The sequence below is a fragment of the Mastomys coucha genome, unplaced genomic scaffold (assembly GCF_008632895.1).
Source record: "Mastomys coucha isolate ucsf_1 unplaced genomic scaffold, UCSF_Mcou_1 pScaffold5, whole genome shotgun sequence".
Lineage (NCBI taxonomy): Eukaryota > Metazoa > Chordata > Mammalia > Rodentia > Muridae > Mastomys > Mastomys coucha.
Window position 1 is genome coordinate 4,230,282 of NW_022196911.1, and position 23,502 is coordinate 4,253,783.

Genomic DNA, 23,502 nt, shown 5'->3' on the forward strand with positions numbered 1-23,502 from the left:
TGTTACTCCAAAGTAAGTGTGTGTGATTTGTTCCTCATACTGCAGTAAGTAAAAAGAAAAGAAGCAAGCAACATAAAACATTCAAAGACGTTTCAATGTTGGGTGAATTTTGTTTTTAGATGCCAATAAAACTTATTTGTTTGTTAACAGCGTTCTAGGAATTGTATTTTTTTAACCTACAAATTCTTAAAACCGAATTGTTAGTAGCATGCGCTTAGCTGTTAAAGTTTCTCATTACCCTTTAACAACAATGAGTAGTTGTGTGCTGAGAAAAGCCTGTATTTGATATAAAATCCATGCAGTCTGAACAACATGTATGCAATATCTATGTATATTTATTGTGTAAGCCATGTAGTTTTTCTTTCTCTGTATGTCTGTCTGCTCATACAGAGAAAAAGAATGTTTTTAAGAGTTTAATATAATATTCTTTAAAGCTTGATAGAAAACTTGATTTGGAACACGGGGTAAATTAACATTCCTCATGGTTATAGCTTTTTTTTTTAAATCTTGTTAAGTGTGAAGTAAGAAATTAGAAATGAGTATATTGGCTGAGAGACAGTGCTTTGATGCTTTAATACGGCTAAACACAAAGCCAGATGTGGCACGTAGTCAGATTTCAAATTAAGTGATGACAATTTCTTACACTGTCTGCTGTCCTTGTCGATGAAACTGTCAGTAAGGAGCTTAGTTCACGTGCATGCCATCAATTTCTTAATTGCATAAAATGTATACTAGCATTGATGGCATAAGCGGTTCTAGAGAGCAGGAATAAAGCATCCATCATGTGTTTTGTAGGCTCTGGTTAACACTGTTTAGACAAGGCTAGTCTAAGGTAAAGGAGGAGAATGTTTGGGGTTGGCTTCCTGTTTGCTTTTGCTCCTAAGTTTCATTTCTTTGCTGTTTTCTTTTGCATTTTCCACATTTTGTCTATACATGATAAAAGGCCATCAGCAGTTTTTAGTTGCCAGTGGAGAGCTTTCCTACTGTGATTCTGTGAGCACTCAGGTCCTTCCTTTGCGTTTTCAGCCGTGCATCCTTTTGCTCGGTCTAGAATTTCTAAGCTGTGACAAAGTACACCAGGCATTTAAAGTAAGACTTGTTTGTGTGCTCCTCTGGTGATGCTCTAGATAGCTATGAGAAAGGTTTGTCGCCAAAAGAAACGGTCTTTTCTCACACAGCCTGAATCTGTGGATACAGACAGTAGGGCATAATCTACTTGGTTGATTGGGGAAGGCAGGTAGAGTGGAAGTGCTTGAATATTTATTTCCAAAGTAACTCAGTTAATAGTTTGATCTGATGTCAGGTCTTTCCCTTAGGATAAAAAGTCAAAATTGCAAACTTGGGGTAAAGTTCAGGAAAGACTGGCTTTGACCTTTAGGAAATGGTGCTGAATACAGTTCCTCGCAATTACTTTAGTACCATTTTCTCTGATCAGAATCAATGGATGTTTAGTCAAGTTAAGTAGCAATATAAATATGCTTACTTGTTAGTGATCTGTTTTTAACTCTAAGCTTTTGGCCTTCCCGTGGGTACTTGAGAAGGGTTGCACTTGGACTAGCTTGAAGGTTCTAGAAAGTGTAAGATAACCCAGCAGTTGGCTGGACTGTGTCACCTTGTGCGCGTGTTTGGGGACACTTTCCTTTCAGACAAAAGCACTTACTCTTTGTTTGCCCCCCTTGTCCTTGTCTTGTCAGTATAACAGTGAGGAAGGACGTGCTCAGCCTCAGTTAGAACCATTCCAGACAAGACTGGCTTAGGACCTGCCGCGGTGTGTAGGCCTGCTGCCAACTGGAAACGTGTGAGGAGCAGCCCAACCACTGAGTGCACTGCTTTTGTGGTTTTGCAGGCAGTACTGTATGGGACACTGAATCACACAGTGTGGATCATCAAGCCCTGGGCCAGTTTTATGCTGGGTATTCTCCCACTGAGCTACACCCAACAGTCCTATGTGGTTCAGTGTGTGCCATGGCAGAGTGATGCCACACTCTGCAGTATAGCTGACTGAACTAACTTCTGAAATGTGTACAAATTTCATGAAGCGTGGTCTCTGTTCTTAGCATTAGTGTATGTACTGCAGTTGGTAATTTCTACAGTGCCTAGGAACATGCAACAAAGCCATATTGCTATGCAGCAGTCATGTTGCTGTAGGAGGAGGTACTAATCAGAAGTCACTGGAAAATCCAAGTAGTGTAAATGGCCCATTCAGAACGCAAGGCAATTTCACTAACACTTTATTCTTATCAGAGTACTTCCTCTCATCTGGGAATTTTGCTACTTTATTAAATTTTCCATCTGTACTTGTGTGAAAGGTTATACTTTATAAATCAGATATCTAGGATTGTTTGAGACTGGGAGCAGTATTTTTAAAGTTACTTTTAAAAATACGTTTTAATTATTTTTTTTTACATACTGCTCACTGCCCCCTTCTCTGTCATCCCCTCCTATAATCCCCCCCCCCCCCCCGTGAGTGGAACACTCCCCACCCCCCTTCAAGTCTCTGTGAGACTAAGTGCTTCCTCTCCCACTGAGGCCAGACAAGGCAGCCCAGCTAGAAGAACATATCCCATGAACAGGCAACAGCTTTTGGGATAGCCCCTATTCCAGTGGTTCAAGGACCCACATGAAGATCAAGCTATACAGCTGATACGTATGCACAGAGAGGCCTAGGTCCAGTCTGTGTAGGTTCTTTGGTTGGTGGTTTAGTCTTTTAATCCCCCCAAGGGTCCAGGTTAGTTGATTCTGTTGGTCTTCCTATGGAGTTCTATCTCCTTAGGGTCCTGCAATCCTTCCTCCTATTCTTCCATAAGAGTCCCCAAGTTCCATCCACTGTTTGGCTGTGAGTGCCTGTATCTGTCTGAATCACCTGCTGAGTAGAGCCTCTCAGAGGACTACATGCTCCTCTCTGCAATCATAACAGAGTATCATTAATAGTGTCAGGGATTGGTGCTTGTCCATGGGATGGGTCTCAAGTTGGGTCCGTTATTAGTTGGCTATTCCCTCAGTCTCTGCTCCATCCTTCATGCCTGCATTTGTTGTAGACAGGATAAATTTTGGGTTGAAAGTTTTGTGAGTGGGTTGGTGTTTCTCTCACTCTCCTGGGGTTCCTGCCTGGCTCCAGGAGGCAGCCTCTTCAGGCTTCATATCCCCAGTGCTGTGAGTCACTTCTAAGGACACCCCCATTGATCCTTGAGTGTCTCCTCTATCCCAGGTCTCTGTGTCTTCCTGGAACACCCCCCCCCCATTAGTTGCAGATTTCCATTCATTCTCATGGCCCTTCAGCAATTCCTCTGCCCCTCCCCACACCCGATTCTGAACCCTACCAACACTCCCCTCCCGATCTCCTCTTCTACCCTGTTCCTTCCATCTGCCTCTTATGACTATTTTATTCCCCCTTCTAAGTGAGATTCAAGCATCCTTGCTTGTTCCCTCCTTCCTGTCCAGCCTCCTTGGGTCTTTGGAGTATAGCATGGACATCCTGTATTTTATGGCTAATATCCACTTATAAGTGCATATATATGGTGCATGTCCTTTTGGGACTGGATTACCCAACTCAGGATAATATTCTCAAGATCCATCCATTTCATGATGTCTGTTTTTCATAGATGAATAGTATTCCATTCTGTAGATGTTCTAAAAAGTACTTCTTAAAAATAGTGAATTGGATAAAATGCTGTTAATTGCAAGCAATACTACTCAGAAATAGGAAATGTTTCCAGTAAAACATAACAATGGGTGTAAAATAATTCCTAACTCAGAACACAATCGAAGAAAAAGGAGACATACAAAGTAGACAGTCGACAATTTTATGAACATGTGTGAATTACTATAGTGAGTGAATTGAATACATTTCTCGCCCATCTAGTCTAGCACACATCTGCTCTGAGCACATGATTTTATTATATTTCCCTCACTGTGTTCAGATGGGTATGCATAACCTTTGAACCAAGGGCATTTTATATTCAATTAAAACATTTTTGCTGTACCTTATGTGCCTTTATATTAGTAAGACATTATTTACTAGGTACTGTGTTAGTAAAATATTTCAGCACCTTGTAGATTTTTTTCCTTTGTACTGTGCTTACATACTGCATAAAGATGAGAACGCGTGCGTATCTGTGGTTCATTTTTAAGGCAGGCAGATAAAACACTGAATTATTTAATCACAGATGCTGCAGGGTGGCATAGGATTATGTTCTTCCCAAGTGTTCTTGCTGTGGCTTTTATATAAAATACAACATCTTTTAAACTGTGTGAACTAAAAATGGAATGATCACGTCTAAAGGAAAGCAATCATAAATGTAATGAAAGGTTAGAAATGATACTTTGATCCAGCACAGCTTACTTACAGGAAGGATCCATTTAACATCAGCACACACACACAAAGGGATTTGCAGTATGCTGCTCCCTGTGACCCCCACCTTCTTGTAGCTGTGAGTAGTCACCATGTGGCTCCGACTTCACACCCATAGGTATGTGTGCATGAGTTACTGTAGACACACCTTCCACTGTGTATGTTTTTTCACTTAATCCTACCCACTTACTTTGATTTCAAATCTACATTGAATATGTTTCCTCCCTTTTAATTGTTAGGTCAGGGTCTCACGCTGTAGTTTAGGCTAGGGTTGAACTCAGGACAACCCCCCCTGCTCTGTTCTTCCTAGTAATGGAATTACAAGTGTTCATTAGCCACTATACCTGGCTTACACGAAGCACTCTCTAAATCGTTTTCTACTATTCTAATCTTTAGGCTGTTTCCAGCATTTTAATACCTTAACTTGTGGAATGCCGTGGAACACAGGCCACTCAGGATTCTGAAAGCAGTAAGCTCCTAAGTCCAACCAGAGTCACATAAAATATTCTAGTTTCATAGAATTATTTTTAGTGGTATAGAAAACAATACATTTTGCCAATTGATGCTGGAGGGTGACTAAAATGTAGAGAAGTCATCATAGTTTAAGTTCATAATTTAAAAGTGAACTATTGTACCGAGAGGCCTTGGAAACAGAACCATGAAATGACTACAGGAAACATTTTCTTTACTTATACAAGCTTTATAGACTAGTTCAAGCTTTTACTTTACCTTGACAGATTATAATTGTTAAATTGGCCAGGAACTGGCCTCAGTGTCATTAATAGGACTACATAGATGGGCTGTACATGAGGAACTAACATAAGCCAGTGGTTTCTCTGGGCTACTTGTTTAGACTAACCTCTGCTTACCCTGCGTTGTTCTAAAGATAGAGAACAAAGACCTTGAGGCTCGTTCCTTCTCCTCCCTCTCCTTCTCTGCCGGTGGTCTCTCTTTGCTTTTATTTCAAAGGGGGAAGAAGGTGTAATTGTATACAATGTTAGTCTCTTGCTGAGACTACAGATGCACATGGCCAAATGCAAGGTTTAATGGGTATGCACATTGTCCCCTGAGGCAGTCTACCGGGGATTGGTACTAGGGCTTCCCCCCAGGTTCTGGAATCTGCCAGTGTAATGTTCCCTCTTCTTTCCTCTGTGTACATTAAGTCATCTTGAGGTAGCTCGATGCCTAGTCTGGGATGATGGCAGTGCAGGTAGTTACTGCATTCCATTGTTAAGGGGATAACAGGGAAAAGGGTCTGTCTGTTCACTATGGAGCCTTGCTTTTTTGGTTTTTTGGTTTTTTTTGTTTTGTTTTGTTTTTTGGGTTTTTTGTTTGGTTGGTTTTTTTTTTTTTTTTTTTTTTTTTTTTTTCTCCAAAATACTTAAATCCAAAATTGCTGGAGTCCACCAGAGCTGAGTTTCTGAACACAGGGGACTCGAGTGCATATGCTCTGTCCTCTCTGCCCTCTCCTGCCCTCTCTGCCCTCTCTGCTGCTGCTGGGATGGCCTTGGCCTTTCCCAGCAGTCCTGGCTCTAGTGGAGCAGGCCAGCTGAAAACTGGCTTTCCTTGAAGAAGGTGGGTTGCCTTCTCTGCCCTGATCGTTAGGCTGCTTCCAGCATTTTAATACCTTCACTTGTGGAGTGTTGTACACTCCGGGGTCTGAAGCAGTAAGATCTTGAGTTCAGCCAGAGTCACATAGCTAATCCATGCCTTTAAAACAGCAGCAGCAGCAGCAGCAACAACAACAAAAACAGATAATAAGCACTATTTTAATGTTTCCTGTTTTGTGAATGGTAAGTTAAAGAAAAGAGAGAGTGGCTGTGGAGACAAAACCCAACAATATTGGAACACATTTTGAAATAATGCATTTAAAATAAAAATTTAAAATTTCTGCTTTTTAGTTTTAAAAACTGGCCTTAACTGGGCAAGCTACCGCACCTCTCGTCCTTCATGGCTTCACAGCTTAGCAGTCCTCAGTGCTGAAGACACCTGTAGCACGCAGGGCCTGTGCTGTGCTGGGAAGCTGAGGAATTGCATTGTGGGTGTTATGTAATCCTGTGGCCACCCTGGGAAGTAGTCTTTGTAGTATCTGTTTTGCTCAAGAGAAACTTATCTTACAGATGTAAGTGGCTTCCTTAAGTCTCAGTATGATTTTGAGCAAAGATTGAAATCCTGTTACCAGATTTAAGAATGAGTGTAGGCCACTTCAGCAAGTGCCAGGCTATTTAGGATTTACGGTTGCTCTAGCCACTGAAGTTCCCTTTCTGTGGTTGCACGTGTACATTGTTATTCCTCCTTTTATAATATGTAAGAACTCACTCTATGCACTTGATGGTTTTTAAGTTTATGCAGTGATGTGCTTTCAACAGATCTGAAGGCAGGCTTGCACTGCGCCAATGCTTAAATAAGGTTTCGTTTAGAAGACACTTCGCTCACAGATAAAATGTGAACACTCTCTTCCATTTTCCTTTCTCCTTGAGAGGATGCTCTGTAACTAGTGAGGACTTCTCTGCAGATATGCAGTTGAGGGCGTGAGTTCCACAACTTCTAAAACTCAGCATTTTAGTTACTGTGTGTATAGTCAGGATTTAGTTTTCTTATATAAAGCCATGCTATAAATAGTCCACTGAGCTTAGATTAAACAAAGTGGTTGTAGAGTTAGAGTATATACATTCAGAAATATTAATGCTTACCTGCTGCTCGAGTTCACATAGTTTAGATGGTAGCCTTTGTGCTTTGGGGTGATGGTTAATTTTCAGTTATTTTACCTTATTAAAATATATAACTGGATTCTTCGAGTACTGAAGTTAGCAAGCCAGTCTCATGCAAACGTGGTCTACATCATGTCCTGACAACAGTTTCCAGAGTCATCAAGCCATTGACTAAATATTGGCTCTTACTGCCCAGTCTTCGCCTCAGAAGACATGCTCGTATCATTTGTTAGGGACTTAGGTTTCTGCTAATCTTAGCAGATCCAGTTATTTTTATGATTATTACATGAAATAAATGCTACTTTGATGTGTTTTGATAATGGGGCATTTCCTAATGTCACTAAAGGACAGTTCTTATGTTAGCTGTGGTAATAGTAAAATCTGACTTGTCCTTTCCAGTTTTGAAAGCTAGTTCCATACATGAGCTGTGTAAACTAGACCTGCTGCTCTGTGGGACCTGAATGTGTCCTTGAACCTTTTAGAAAGGAGAGGTAGTGTTCAGTCATCACGCTGAGACCGTCACTGAGGACTGAGAGGCATGCTAACGCTTCACATGGGGCCTCTTGTGAATCTGTTACTCTCTCAGTTGTTAGCCCCAAAAATCTGCGACTGTAAGTTTTGTCATTACAGGCAGGGAAGGGCTTGGAGAAAAAAGACAGTTTTAGTCCCCATGTGGCAAGCATTGTACACAGTTTATCTTCAGACAGAGTCCCACAGTTCAGATAGCTCTGTTCCTCTTAAACGAGACAGTGTCCTTACAGTTTGCATGTATGACCTCTCCCACTGGGGCCTCACCTCAGAACTGTGCTTTGCAATGGTTCTTGCTTTTGAAATGTGTGTGCTAATAAGCAGACCGTGTTGATTAGCTTACCCTGGGCTGCTGTAACAAATAGCAGGAAGTAACAGGCGGGGAGTCAGCAAAGCCCTGCCTTCCCGAAGGCTCTGGAGACAAGCCCTCCCCTTACCCCTTCTGACAGTGCTCAGGAGTCCCTGACAGGGTTTCTCGGTATAGCCCTGGTTGGCTGGGGACTCACTCTGAAGACCAGACTGGCCTCTGCTTCCAGAATTAAAGGTGTGTGCTGCCACTGCCTGGCCAGAGATTTTTCTTAAACATCTGAAGTACCTCAAAATATTTTGAGGGGCAGTGGAGACCACATCCATGACATCCCAAGACTAAACTGGGTAACTATTTCAAATCCATATAAATTGACCTAGAACATAGGTTAGTCTACATCACCCACCTTTTCAGATGATGACCAGACTTGAGCTTAGCACTTGAGCTAAGAAAACCCAGTAATTACTGTTAGATACCAACAAGCAGCCTTTAGTTGATGAGCTGGGAGCTCAGTGGTGGAGTATCTAGAATGAAAGGGGAAGAAGAATATGGGTTTATAAAGGTGGGGAGGATTTAGATTCATCACATAGTGCTCCATAAAACTGTGCGCCCATGTCTGTTGATTCACTCTGTCATGTTCCTGCCCCTTCCACCCCGAAAAAACCCTGGTAATATTGATACTTTCTGTTTTGTTTGTTTATTGAACTTTGTGACTTGTTCTTTACTATTTCAGTGGCTTAGTAGACATAAGCTTTTAAAAGTATAGTGTAACCTTAAAACCTTTCTCAAACTTTTCACACAGTTAGCCAGCAGTATCAAGTTAAAAACAAAACAACATATGTCTGGCTGAAACCTGAGTTAGGTGAGCGTGGATGGAAAGGTCCAAACTGGGTAGATGTCTTAACTGCTAGCTTTCACAGAAACCGGAGTTGAGGATCCCCTGGGTATTGTGTGAGGAGCACTCCGCACCGCCACACTGACGCACTTTAAGTTCATCATGGCCAGTGTAGGCCTGGGTACCTTACGGTAATTGCAACACCTGAGCCATTCCTGATGCAGTTAGTTGGTAGAATCCAGAGTCAGAGAGGAAATGGCAATGTATGGTTCTTGGGGTTCTACAGGTTTCTAAATAAAAGCTTCCTGGAGTCAGGGGTGCCCAGCTGTGTGGCAGATGGAGGGATGCCTAGAAAGCTTCCTCCTTCAGTCCATTGCCTGAATCATGTCCTGGTAGTAACAGATTCTTGAATCAGTATTGCTGAATTTCTTATGCAATATAGTGAGGAAATCAGGTTTTTCAAGTAGATTCCTCCTTCTACACACACCCCACATGGTACTTGAAAAAGGTTGATTCTTCTAAAATTGAAAAAAAAAAAAGACTTTTCCCTTGAACATATTCATGCATAAAAAGTTGTTAATCCTGGAAATAAACTGTTAATCACTTCACTGGGTTGTGTCTGACTCATTATATTGTATTTAGATTTTTTTAAAATTTCTATTATATCCCCGTATCACATGATGCTGAGAATTTGATTGTATTATGAAGAGTTCCATCTTAAATAGGTATTAGAATTCAAGATCTCAAAAGAGTTCTGTTGAGGGGGAGAGAAAGAAAATGACCACTAGCCCAAGTCTGCAGTTCCTGGAGGACCGGGATTTTCCATCTGTCTAGTCTGATTCTGGACCCAGTGATTTCGTAATGGGCAGTTTAAGAAGTCAGGGGAAGTCTCAGCCCTGTTGGCAAAATTAGGCCAGGCTGTGATGGCACATGCTTTTTAATCCCAGCACTCGGGAGGCAGAGACAGGTAGCCTTGTGACTTGGAGGCCAGCTTGATCTACAGTGAGTTCCAGCTCAGCCAAAACAAACTTTTAAAAAGCCCAAATTATCCTTATTTGTGTCTTCAAATAGAGAGTAGCTGTTTCCTTATCAAAGACTAATTAACAAGTAGGAAAAAAGAACAAGTGGATTTCTGAGGGGGCAGCTGCCTTCCTCTGGAAGGTCACAGCTGAGGAGCAGTTCAGCGAGCATGCCTTGCATTGTAACACCAACAGGAGGGACCAATAGGAGACTTCCAGTGCAGAAGAGTGCCTAGTCTGCATCTCCAGTGCTCACAGTTCAAAGCCCAAGGGTAGAGAAAATCAGTAATTCCCCCTGCAATCTCAGTAAGATTGATTTCAAAACTACTGTTTTTGTAGGGCTGCAAAGGAGCTTCCCCCATTCCCTGAACAATTCCACTTACATGGTAGTGGAAGCAGGCATATGTGTGTGAGGATTTGCACATGTGAAGGGACCTCAGGTGAACGGCCGAAACTGGGAATCCACTGGTTTCCTTTAAACCGGTCTCCAGCCAAATAACCAGCGGGGGTAGACGAGGGCCTTGCCTTGGTGCCTTCCAAACCGCCCCGTGTCAAATAGAAATGATTTTAAAGGGATAGCCAGGTCTTACAGGATCACGTTTGCAGAAAAGGCACAGTTCTCCATTCCTTTTTTTTTTCATCTTGGAAAGCTTCATTTGCTTGGCCTGGTGGCCAAGGACATGATCCGAGAGCCTCGCCTTTTGATGCACAGTTTTAACTCACAAAGGCGATGTGAACAGAGCAGAACAAGACACCCATTCTGGCTGGGATTGGTACAGCCAGGTTGACCTACCCTCCCGTATGGTAAATGTTTTCTTTTTAGCAATTTACATTTTTAGTCTAACATTTCAAAAAGTTAACGATGTAATTCACAACTGGAAATAGACGTTTGCACGTGCCCAGTACACAGACACACATTGATGTGTTTGAATAGGGTGCCTCACCCTTCTCAAAGCCTTGAAGGTTTTTATGTTGGTGTCATTGATATTTTCACAGGAAGTGGACAGCTTATTTTCTTTCTTTGCTTAAGTCACATTTGTTTATGAAACTTAGGGCCTTCAATGCTGCTACCTGATATTTTTTTCATCAGGCCAACTTGAAAAGTTCCCCACTACCCAAATACAAGACCACAGAGATAGGAGGAGAACAAACTAGAGATGAGGCCCCCCTTTCTCAAAGGTGTCAGTGGTGGCAGGTGTGTAAAAGCATAAGTCATTTGAGTCATTGATTTGCTTTGTGTTTTTTACGACCTGTGTGACTGTTTAAAATTACTACCTAGTGTTCTTTGAGGGAGTTATTTATATCTTTCTTAAAGTCCTGTATCATCATCATGAGAAGTGATTTTAGATATGAATCTTGCTTTTCCAGTGTGATGGTATGTCCAGGACTTGCGAAGGTGGGAGAATGGGTACTGATGATGCCAAGTAACCTTGGTTTGTGTTGCTTATTTTCTTACACTCCCCACCCCATCCTCACCCCATCCCCCGCCCAAATCTGGTTATCTCTAGTGCTACTTGCTCTGGCTAAATCTGACTGGAGCCTGTCCTTCCTGTGATCCTGGGTGATTCTAGGATCCTGTGATCCTGGGCAGAGCTCCTGGGAGTGGGGCTTCCTCTGGGTGTTGTGGGACCAGCTGCTGGAGTTTGCACCCATGGTCTGCTCAGGGCACTGGCCTGGACAGACTGGAAGGAACGAGTGCCACTGTTCTGGTGGAGTTCCTGCGTGCCTGGGTGTTAACTGGTCCCAGTTACTCCCAGTGTTGGGACAGATGTCATGTCCTCCTCACCTCTGATCCTGGGCGTGTTAGAACGCCTGGGAGTGGAGCTTCCTCTGGGTGTTTTGGGACTGGCTGTGGAGCTTGCACCCATGGTCTGCTCAGGGCACTAGCCCAGAGAGACCGGACTACCTAGTGTTCTTTATAGCCTCATAACATGGTTCATTTTTATGAGTTTGTTTCAGCATCTTTCAGGCCGGTTGAGTCCAAAATACCAAAGGTTGGTTTTGTGACACACGGGGTTCTGAGAGAAGAGGGATCCAGGGTGGAGGAGTGGTACAGCAGGGGGCAGCTATGTCTGATATGGCCCTTGCATGCTTTATAGTCAGTGTTCAAGAACAAACCTTTCTGTGTGCCTGCGCGTGTGTCTATCTGTGTCTGTGTCTTTTAAGAAGGCTATAAGAAGGATCTGTTACACTTGAGTGTTTACTGACCACTATTGGAAACTTTGTTAGACTGGCGCATTACAAAGTACTTGATTTCAGTGAATTTGTGTGCATAAGCAGGCGTGTCATGAGAAGGACGATAGCGTTTGGCTCATTGTACAAAGTAGAAAGTTTCTCACGCTGATGATTTTTAAGTGTTTTAGGTTTTTTTAAGTTAGACTTGAGGCATTTATCTGGCTGGTGAACCTGGCCTAACTGTCTCATGCACTCGCACACGGAATGCCCTTGTGCTACTATAATGATTCCTGTACCCTTCTCGCCAAACAGCGCAAACACTGAGCAGTTGTCGAGACTTAGAGCTCCTTAGCTTCTGGGCTTCAGCAAGACCTGCTCTTAACAGCTTTCATTTGTTAGGAAGCATCTTTGAAGGGCGGAAGGAAGAACTCACTTAATGTGCCTTTCCCCTCTAACGTGTCACAACAGAAAAACAGAAACAAAAAAACCAAGAGCCTGAGAATATTTAACATTGTAATACCACTCAGAATTGGAAATCATTACTGTCCTGCCGACAAACACTGTAGGTTCGAGGACACGATTGCCTTATAATGTGGCAGATGCTTAGGGAGGTGTACCAGGATGCTCTGTTGCCCAAAACCCAACTGTTGGTTTTCTCCAGGTAGCCATTTTTTCTTATTTTTGTTTTTTGGCAATTTCATGCATGTACATAATAGATCTTGGTCATTCCTCCCCCACCCCCCAATCACTCTCTTCCCACAATGCTCAGTCTCTCTAGTTCTCAAGTTCCCCTCCTGTTTTTCTCTCCTGTTTTGTCTGGGGTATTTTGAGTTTAGGGTTGCTTGCGTGAACAAGGGGGTAGGGGGTATCTATTGGAACTTGGGAAACATTCCAGTGGCGACAACACTGAAGAAATCGGACACCCCACCCCCAGCTGTCTGCCATACTTCTGGGTCACTAATTTAGCCTCAGGTCTGAAGCCTGTGCTTCAGCCTTGGCCTCAGAGCACTTTAGCAACATTTCTATGTTTTGAACAGTCTCAGTGTCTTCTCTTAGTCCGCTGGTAATTTTGTAGTTCTTAAGCTGCTGCGGGATTTGTGATCTACATTGGTAAACAGCCCTAGGACATCATGCAGACCTTGCCCTTGCATTCAGTGCCATGAGGTGTTCATTCAAGTGTGGGTGTTCCTGGCTACTTGGAAGTATTTAGAAACAAAAATAGCAATCTATACAGACTTGCTGGCTCTTCTTTCTGCAGGTGTTATGATGTCCTGTTTGCTAGACTGGCCTCTTTTCTTTTTTTTTTTTCAGGGATGGGTAAGGAAGGAGCCGGTCATGGAGGTCTTACATGAAAGAGGCGTACCCTTTGCCTCTCTCTGTGGTAGGTAGATTGAGCCTTGTCAGTGAAACTGTCTGAGGTCCTGAGAAGCATTGCCAGCACATGACTTCAGGACATAGTTCATTGTTCCTTAAAAAGATCTTTTTTTACCTCCACATATTTGTGGAGCAGAGTGGGCGTGTCACTGTGTCCAAGGGCGACAGGGTTAGAGGACAGCTCACAAGGAGTTGTTTCTCTCCTTCCATCAGACGGCTTCTAGAGATCAAACTCAGGTTGTCAGGCTTGGCAGCTAGTGTCCCTAGCTGCTGAGTCTAGAGTTTCTTCCCTCCCTCCCTCCCTCCCTCCCTCCCTATCTCCCTCCCTCCCTCTTCCTCCCCTCTTTTTTTTTTTTCATTCATGTTAAACCCTAATTATTTTCAAAAAAAAAAAAGAGAGAGAGAGAAATTATCTTTTTTTGAACATCTTTAGAGAAAAATTTTATGAGGAAACAGAATCAAGAGAGAGGTCGGCATACTTTTTCTTGTTTGCCAGCAGAAATGAACTGGTGAGAGATGAGTGCAGAGACTATTTAGGAAAAGAGCTAGTGCTCTCCAGTGACAGAATGACAGCCAACTTTCTCCTGAAAACGAAGTTTCCACAGTTACAAGATAACGCTTGGCCCAGAGATGAGTATCTGGTGAGGTTGAAGTACCCATTGGCAGATAGCGTGTAGTGTTGGAAATGACTGCATGTGGCTGTCCCTCAGAGATTGGCTCTGTATAGACCGTTTGGAAGGAAAGTAACAGCCAGCCTACAAAGCTTGTCCAGGTTGGAACTCAGCTGAGCCCAGGGCTGTGGACTAATCGCAGTGTCCAGGGAAACATGAGTTTCTTAATGTTGGCCCTGGAGTTCACATTAGTAATTCCTCCTGGCAAGTGGATATAAGGTCTTCCATCAGTTTCAGACATGCTTTGTAACTGATTGCATTCTTCATGCTGGGGTGTTCTCTACGTTCCTTTGTTTTGATTGGCGTGCCTCTCAAGTGGTTTCTGAGTTATGTGTGCAGTTTAGATTCCTTTGGAGCTAAGGAGTCAGATCCACCATCTTTGCCGTGCCTGGTGGATGTGTGAACATACTGGCCTTCGGTTGGTTTTTCTTCTTGGTGTGTAGCAAAGCCTCAGTTGTCATTTGATAGTTTAGTTATGGGTGAAACTGGTGGGCTTTCTCTATAATACTTGATCTTGGATCATCATCAAAGGCTTCAAAGTGCATATGGTTGCTCTTCCAAAACTCCAGAAGGAAGCCCCCTGGCCTGTGGGAATCCATTCAGGGCTCTCCGTGATCCCTCAGGATCTGCTGTCGGTGAGCTTCTTTAACTTTAGTTTATGCTGTGGTAGTGGTGGCTTGTGGCTTTAATCCCATCACTCGAGGCAGAAGCAGGCAGATCTTTCAAGACAAGATTTCTCTGTAGTCCTGGCTATCTTGGAACTCATTCTTTAGACCAGGCTGGCCTTCATTCAGCTCACAGAGATGCTTTTAAATAATATACCAATTGGACTCTATTCTGTGGAATTTCAGCTCTTTGTCCTCTGAGTAGTAACGAGAACTCTAAGTTCCACTTGAATTTCATTGGGAAGAAAATCTGTGGTACATCCCGACCCTGGTTCAGACCTCAGTTCAGTGCGTATGGTTGTGACTCCAGGGAGGTGTGCATAGCTAGCCACAGTCAGGACTATTACCAAATGTGCTGTTCTGCAGAGGGAAATGCAGGATCTCTGAACATAGGCTCACTTAGCTGTGTGCTCAGCAGAGGTGAAACTCTCTGCCTCCTCCTCCGTCTCTTTTGCGTTAGCACATTTAAGTAAGGTAGATGCTCTGTCAAGATGCATTATTAGAGCCCGTCCAGGCACTGCGGTTCTGGAAGCTGCACTCAACAGTAGCTCAGTCAAGTTTAAGGGATGCAGAGATTCCCTGAAGACACACTCCCTGACAGCCAGTCCATTGGCGAGCTCTGGGAATACTGTCCCCCCTGCTGTCCCCTGCTGTCCCCTTCTTGCCTTTAGGACTGCCACAGCCTAAACTGTACAGTGAACTTGTGTATTTTCAACCTTCTTAAGAAAAGGTGGGATTGTTAAAACCATGCATCAAAGTTGTAGGAGGTTCACATAAAGCTTATAGGGCATGCATTTGGTCACTGTATCTTCCTGTCTGTCACTCTGACGCTGTGCAGCATCTCAACCTTTAGAATCCCTTAGAAGTATATTATTTTCTAAATACTGAGCACAAACATTGAGATGAATTTACAGGAGTATTTGAAAATTAGCATGGGCTGGGTTTTGTTGTTGTTGTTGTTTTGCTTTTCCAGGGCCGGAGAGATAGCTCAGTGGTTAAGGGCACTGGCTGCTCTTTTAGAGGACCCAAGTTCGATTCCCAGCACTCATGTGACACCTGTATCTCCAGTTCCAGGGCCTCTTGGCATCAGATGGCATAGCATACATGTGCACATGCATGCAAGCAAAGCACTCATATACTTAAAAATAAAATAGTATTCTTTCAAAAAGAAAATTGGTGATGAACTGAAAGATTAAAAGAAAATACCCAGGATAAAGCACCCCCAAAATATTATTCTGAATAGTAACAACCAAGTTTAAACGATCGGTTAAAGGGTTTTTCCTATCTTGCCATAAAATTTAGATTTCTGTATGGAATAGATGTTCTTTTTGATAAAATATTACAGCCTTCCGTATTGTAAACTTAAAATTGTTTACTCAGATTAGAAATAAGACAAATTCAATACATTTTTGTAATTGTATATGTGTATGTGTATATACATGTATATACATGTATATGTACATATACTATATGTATACTCTAGTACATAAGATGGTTTTTCTTAGAGTCAGACACTTGAGAATAATCCCTGTTCCAAACTGTTACAAGAATGTCTGATACAGGTTCTCTGTACATCCTGAGTCTAGGTTTCTCTGGGTCCTTTTTTTCTGCAAAATCCGTCAGAGGGAACACACCTGTGCTGTAAGCTAGGCAAGAGGAAAGGGTGTCATGCCATTCTGCCCAAATCGGAGGGACAGTTTTCTCTGATCACAGATTGACTGGGAGCCAGTGGTTCCCAAAGGCACTTCCTGTTTTATTCCCCCACCACCACCCTAAGGCGCGTGCCCTCCCTTCCCCATAGGGCAGTGTTTCTCACCCTTCCTGCTGCTGCGGTCCTTCAGCACAGTTCCTCATGTTGTGGCGACCCACTAGCCACACAGTTATTTTTGCTGCTACTTCATGACTGTAATTTTGCTACTGTTCAAAATCATACTGTAAATAAATACCGATATACAGAAGATCTGATATGGAAACACACAGGTTGAGAACCACTGCCATAGAACATGAAGTGGCCCTGGAAGACAACGGCTGGTTGTTATGACCGAGGGTGGGTGCAGCTCAGCCCCTGCCGTACACAGGGCAGCCCTACTCCATGCAGGGCAGTGTCAGGAACCCGTGGGAAGCTGAAGCTGGAAGCCTTGCTCTGGTCTGCAGCATATGTGCCAATGCTAGGTTCTCTGTACCTTGTCCTGTTGGCTCACAACAACGCTGCTGCTCCTTGTATCTTTGTATCCGTCCACACTTCCTGTGACGTCATTTACATATTAATGCTTGCTTCTCACATGCATTTAAAACAAATTAAGACGCCTCTTTGCCTTCATCTCTTCACTGTGTTATAGACAGGTCTTTGGGCAGAGCGTGCGCGTGTGTGTGTGTGTGTGTGGGGGGGGGGGGTGTCAATTTCTGTATCCTCCGGGAGCTGGAGTCAGGACACCACTCCTCCAATGGCTCCCTCTGACCTCCTTGTCTCCTCCCCGAGCCCCCAGCATCTAACGGTGGTACCAGCTTCCTCTTGGTTCCTCTGGAAACTACTCCCCTGGCTTTGGACATCATCCTCTTCCACGTTAAAAGTACCCGTTTTCCCTTGTGGCTTTTGTTCCATGTATTCAGTCCACTGCTTCCTACTGGACACTAATGTACCTGTGGGATGGTACCCAGGTCTAGAACAGTTGCTGCCTGCCTTCTCATAGGCAGTTGAGGCTTTATCCCCGTGTCCTCTCTCCTGGGTCCCTAAAACATGCCCTTTCCTTTGACATCCCAGTTTTTGACAGTCAAGTTCCAAGTTCCATTCACCTCCAAATTGAGAAATGGAACCGTCATCTTTCCTAGCATGGTACCCCTCAGAGAGATGCAGTGCTCGGATTGCCTTCATAAACATACATTAATAATACTGTACACATACCTTCTGTCACACTTGCCTTCCTTCAGTCTTTGTCACTTTACTTGACTGTCCCAGTGGCTTCATCACCGTCTCCAGGCTGACCAATGTATCCTCTGTCCTCTTTCGTGTTCACCGGAATGTTTTTTTTTCTAGAGTCTCCCGTAGTAAGAACTCCATTGTCTTGGTTTGAACTGAAACAGTTCTTTGTGATGCCTCAGGATTGTGCTGGATTAAACACCTCAGTACCAGCCTCACAAGTTTGATATGGGACTGAGTACGGGTAACCAGACTCGTTCCTCACACACAGATGCAGACATTACTGAGAAGTACTATCAGGGTTGATTACAGCTGGATGCATTGATCTGCAGGGACATGGCGGTCTCTGGACCCGCTTGACTCTGTCTCCAGTACCCAGCATAGCTCAGAGTTCCCCAGGTCTGATCTGGCTGGCCATTTCCCAGGAGGCTCTGCTGTTCCCCCAAGCCCCTCTCCCCTGCTGCTGCTCCCCCGGAGCCCCTCACCCCTGCTGCTGCTCCCCCGCAGCCCTCACCCCTGCTGCTGTTCCCCTGGAGCCCTCACCCTTGCTGCTGTTCCCCCGGAGCCCTCACCCCTGCTGAGCAGGCTTCTGTTTACCCTCTGCTTGCCCCTCCTCTCAGGCACATCTTGGCACGGGCAGAGCAAGCACTTGCTAACTTGTTTTCTCCCCCTGTTCTTTCAGCATTGGGCCCCTCCAGAGCAGAACTCAGGTCTCCCATCCCAGTGCCTGCCTCCTTGTACACATTTAAAAGTTTTGTTGAACAAACACATGAACATTAAAAAAGAAACAAGGGGGCTGAAGAGATGGCTCAGCGGTTAAGAGCGCTAACTGCTCTTCCGGAGGGGACGAGTTCAATTCCCAGCACCTACATGATAGCTCACAACTGTCTGTGACTCCAGTATCTGACGCCCTCAGACATACACGGAGGCAAAACACCAACGTGTGTAAAATAAAAATAGATTTTATATATATTTAAGTCTTTGCCATCCAAAGCTTCGGCCATTGACGTCAACATCCTTTGGGAGGTGGCTAGAAGCCTGTAGTCCCCAGCTCAGCACAGACTCACTCAATAGAGATCTTCATTTTCCAAGGCTGGCAGGAGGCTATAGCACAGTAAGATCTGAACAGCTGTGCCTAGCTCATTTCTAGCTTTCCCAAAGGATTTAAAATTTTTCAAGCTCTGATATTTGCTAGAGATAAGAAGGCACGGTTTTCACAAATGTGCTCAGTGATGAATGAACTATTTAAAGTGATGGGTGAATTTAATTCTGATACACGTACTGAATTCTCTTCCTCTTTAAGTGGCCATTAGCAGCTTGTTCTGTGTGGTCTTTGTTTCTGACCAGGACAAGATCACTCTTTACCCAGAGTCCTCTGGGGTGCAACTGCATGCTACTCCCAATGATCATCTATCCATAGCAGGCACTCGTAGGAACCGGTCCTGTGGGTGTTTTGATATGGCTTGTAGACAGGTTTCATTAGGTCTTAGTGTGGAAGGCTATGGATTGGACTGAGGAAATAACTTTCCTACACTGATTGATTTGCTTTTTTCTGATTTTTTTTTTTTTTTTTTTTGGTGGCTTTCAGAGTTTATCCTTGGTCACACTTCCCCTGGTGTGTCCCACATATGGTGTGGTGTGTCCCACATGTGGTGTGGTGTGTCACACACTGGCAATGTCCACCATAAAGAGTGAGCACAGTTTAGTCATGTATGGAAAGGTTTCTTTAAAAAGTGTCTCTATCACATGAACAGACGGAGAAACGAAGGATTTGCTAGGAAATGCACGCGCCGGGTCTCAGCCCACACAGTCCTTTGCAAAGTCTGTCTTCTACACTTGAAGTTGAGCATACAAAGCTGAGGCCTTTCTGTGGTGAGACTTTTGTGTCCTAACTGAGTGGTAGGCTGAAAGTCTTTAGCTGTTTCTTAAAACATGGGAAATAGGCTCCTCTGAAAGTAATAGCCTGTAAAATGCAACAGCTCGAGTTTCGACGAGATATGAAGATTTCCAAGGTCTTCATTCCCAGATGCTTTGAGACTGCCCATAAGATTTTCACCGCTAAACGTTCAGCTTGGTCCTCAAATTCGAATGCCTGATGGGGACAAAGAATGGATGTTAAATCTTATGCTTGTCGTACTGAAAAGTGTGTGTCCTTTGCGTGGTTTTAATGGCTCTCAGTCAGCAAGATACAGTGATGTTGACAGGGGGCAGACCCTGCTTTCGAGGAGTTAATTAACTGGGAACCATCAGTAAGGGATGTTACCGTGGGATGTACAGGATGTGTAAGGACTAGAGGATGCTATTGGTTGCTGGATTTGAGGTAGAAGATACACATTTGTTTCAACTCTTTAAACTCCTGTCTCAAGACCCTCATCTATAGAAGTAGAGATAATGAACATGTCCACTGTGACTCTCTGCCTATAGGTGAACTTAATGTGTGTGTGCGTGGAGTGCACAGTACACGGTATACTTTCTTCACCATGTAAGATGGGCTATTCTGCCTCTGCATTAAGGGCCACTGTAGTCTTTCCTTCTGTCGCTACCTCCTGCTTCTTGTACATTTTATGTCCACAGGCCCAGCACATGGATTTTGCCACAGCATCCCTAAAATCCCAGCGGTCAGACGTACACTTCTTCGAACGTTCGTTTTCGTCTCTTGCCCTTGCTTTAAGCTCCTGTGTTCTCTTTCCCTCTCCAGAGTTTCTAGAATGTCAGCCGTGTGTCTGTTGACCGTGTGGTGTCTTTCTCTTCAAGATTTATTCTGTCCAGTGTGGTAGCCATTAGTCACACATGGCTGTTTACGTTAGATACCTGTTAGGTTCTCAGGCACACTGGCTGTGCTTACAGGATTCTTAAGTACTTTTAGGACTAGCATGCTGGCCAGGCAGCAGAGTACAGAGTCCCAGAACGTCCTGTTTTATTGCAGAAGTCTGGAATAGCTAGCTGTTTGTCGTAGCATTTTTGCAATGCAAAACTCTCTCAATATTGTTATTTTTTTTTTTACGTAGCCCATTATAATGCTTTACAGATTTTGTTCCTGTGGAAATATAAACTCTGGGTTGCTAATTTAATTTATGTTGTTTGAGTATTACTAGAACACGGAAGGGGCCAGGCGGTGGTGGCGCACGCCTTTAATCCCAGCATTTGGGAAGCAGAGGCAAGTGGATTTCTGAGTTCAAGGCCAGCCTGGTCTACAGAGTGAGTTCCAGGACAGCTGGGGCTACACAGAGAAACCTTGTCTTGAAAAAAAAAAAACAAACAAACAAACAGAAAGAACTAAACCATAGAAAGTTCAGAGGTAGACTACTTACTTGCCTAAGATGGCAAGGCCTTGGCATTTGATCCCTTGGATCACAATAATAAAATTAATACACTCACATTATTCTTCAAATATTAGGCAATGGGGGTTTCCAAGAAATATTTTTAGGTGCCAAGATAGTTCTGATTAAAGATAACAGGGTCAGATAGGGTGACGCTTTTACAGACTTGGTCAGCACTGCCCCGTCTCCTGTCCACATTGCCATTTGGTTTTGCTCAGCCTACTTTTTCCACCCCAGACAGTGTTCAGTCAGGAGGTGGCCTCCTCATGCTGCTCTTTACACCCATATTCCTGTCTGTGGTGGGCACATAGACGTGTGACCGACAGGTGACTTGATGGCCCCGTCCTTTGCTAGTAACCAGAGGTTGGAGGGGTTGCAGGTTGCTGGTGGCAAATTTATACACTAAGAGCACATACTGCTCTTGCAGAGGCCCGAGTTTCTTCTCAGCATCCATGTCTGACTATTTATAACCAACTAGCTGTAACTCCAGCTTCAGGGGGTCCAACACCCTCTCCCGGGTTCTGAGGGTACCTGCACTCTCAAATACAGAAACACACAAACAAAATTAATTTTTTTTTTTTAAGTTAAATTTGTCACTCTGTGTCAGTGTCTTTCCAGAAGGACTTTTAAACAATAATTCCATAACCCTAAAAATGATTTTCCCTGCTTTTTGCTGTTGTTATAAGTACAAATCAGGTTTATATGAAATTATTCTAATGGTGTGAGGTATGTGTCATCATGTGGCCCACTCGGTTCATTATCAGTTTCAGGATCCATGTTCTCTAGGTGGCAACAGCCGCTGTAGTCACTCCTATTGTAATCTTTTTAAATGATGGCACGTCGGAGGAACACTGTATGAAGAAAGAATAACCTGAATGTTCTCTTTGCAGCTTAGGTTCAGTTCAGAAGTATCAGCGAGGTGATTGGCCCTATTTTTATAATGAGTTGAAACTTTTCTTGTGACTTTTAACTCGTGGCTATTGCTCTACAAAGTACAAGGTTAAAGGGAAGGATCAGAGAAAGTGGGTTTGATAGTATGTGATGAAAAGACCAACTGAAAAATAAATAGTAAAATTAAGATTGATTTGGGGTTGTATGTATGATTTACAGTTTCTGCATCTCCATAGATGTGTAATGCATAAATTTGAATTTGGGGAGGGGGGTTGGAGGAAAGAACATGCAAATAACTGCATCTCTCACTACCTCAGGTTTATTTCATTTTCTGGCTCTTTATTTAAAATAATAAAATATATTTTATTACATTTAGCCATGTGTTGACCTTGAGGCTATGGGCTATGTCAAGCAAAAGAAGACTGCCACAACAGCAACGTGTTGTATGATTTATATATGAATTATCTATCACAGGTCCATCAGTAGAGAGAGTAGGTGAATTGCAAGCCTTTCTAAGGGCTGGCTGCGAGCCCTGCCATAGATGGCCCACAGCAAATGGATGCACACAGCATCCTTATAGAGTTCCTCCTCTCTTACTGTTGCTTCGGAGCTTTTTGTTCTTCTTTTAATCTTACTTTTTATGTATGTTTTTCTTCTCTCTTGTTTACCCTGTATTGGTCCTTTGTGCGTATATATTATAGCTTCCAGTTTAATGTCTTTAATAGGGTTCTCCAATGTACCATGGCAGATATACAGGGGTTTCCAAATTCAGGTGTTAACTCCAGCAGGTATCTCTCCCCGCCCCCTTCTCTCTGATTTAGTCAGTATTACAGTAATTTTTTTTTCAGTTTTCTTGAAACATAAAATTACTATGAAGATGGTAAACTTTATGCAGGCGTCTCTTAAGCCCAGTTTCAAATGTATTCTTTGTATGTATATTCACATGCCACTGCCCACGAGAGAGGGCAGAGGACACCTTTCAGGAGTTAGTTCTCACCTCTTGCCTGCAGTGCAAGGCATTGAATTCAGATCATCGGGCTTGGTGGTAGATATGTCTTTGTCCACTGAGCCATCTCCCTGGCTCCCCCCACAGCTTAGAAAAATATCTAGTATCATGTCTCATGGGGTTTGGGAATCATTAAAGTCGTCAGTGAAGACAGGCTGTCTGTAACTTCAGCTTGACTCAGGTTTTAAAGATAAACATTAATACAGCCGCTATCTAACATCCTTGTCCAGGAACTAAACAGGGCATAGTGGACATAGACTGCAAAACTCATCTCAGGATGTTCATCTACTGCAGGATGAAGCAGCTACTATTGTTGGTGTGGCATGGCCACTGTAGGGCCCCCTCACTGGGTTCATAAAGGGAGCCACTAAATCCTACCATCAATCGCTGGTGGCAGAAAGAGGTGATTCCTGTTTGAAAACCTTAATGATCAGTAGCAGAGGACAAAGACAGTTTCTGGTGTAGATGTGATGTGTGGTGGTCACCCCAGTTAGGGTTTACATAATAAACTATCGCTATTTCTTGAGTTGGAATGCACTGATAACTACAAAGCTGTCTGTCGAGCTGTTTCACTGTTACACAGGCGTTCTGCTTAAGGGTCTTAGGTAGATTGAATGGAAAGACTAGGAAAGCTTGCCAATGTTGTAGTCTCTGAAGGACCTAGAATGTTGGGAGCTTAGAGTGGTTGTGTGTGTGTGTGTGTGTGTGTGTGTGTGTGTGTGTGTGTGTGTG

General features: G+C 43.5%; 1 protein-coding gene across 7 annotated transcripts in view; it reads left to right on the forward strand.

The window, feature by feature from the left end:
• Window positions 1-23,502, forward strand: part of Scaf8 (SR-related CTD associated factor 8) — a 307,179-nt gene that overhangs the window by 82,185 nt on the left and 201,492 nt on the right. The window lies entirely within an intron of this gene.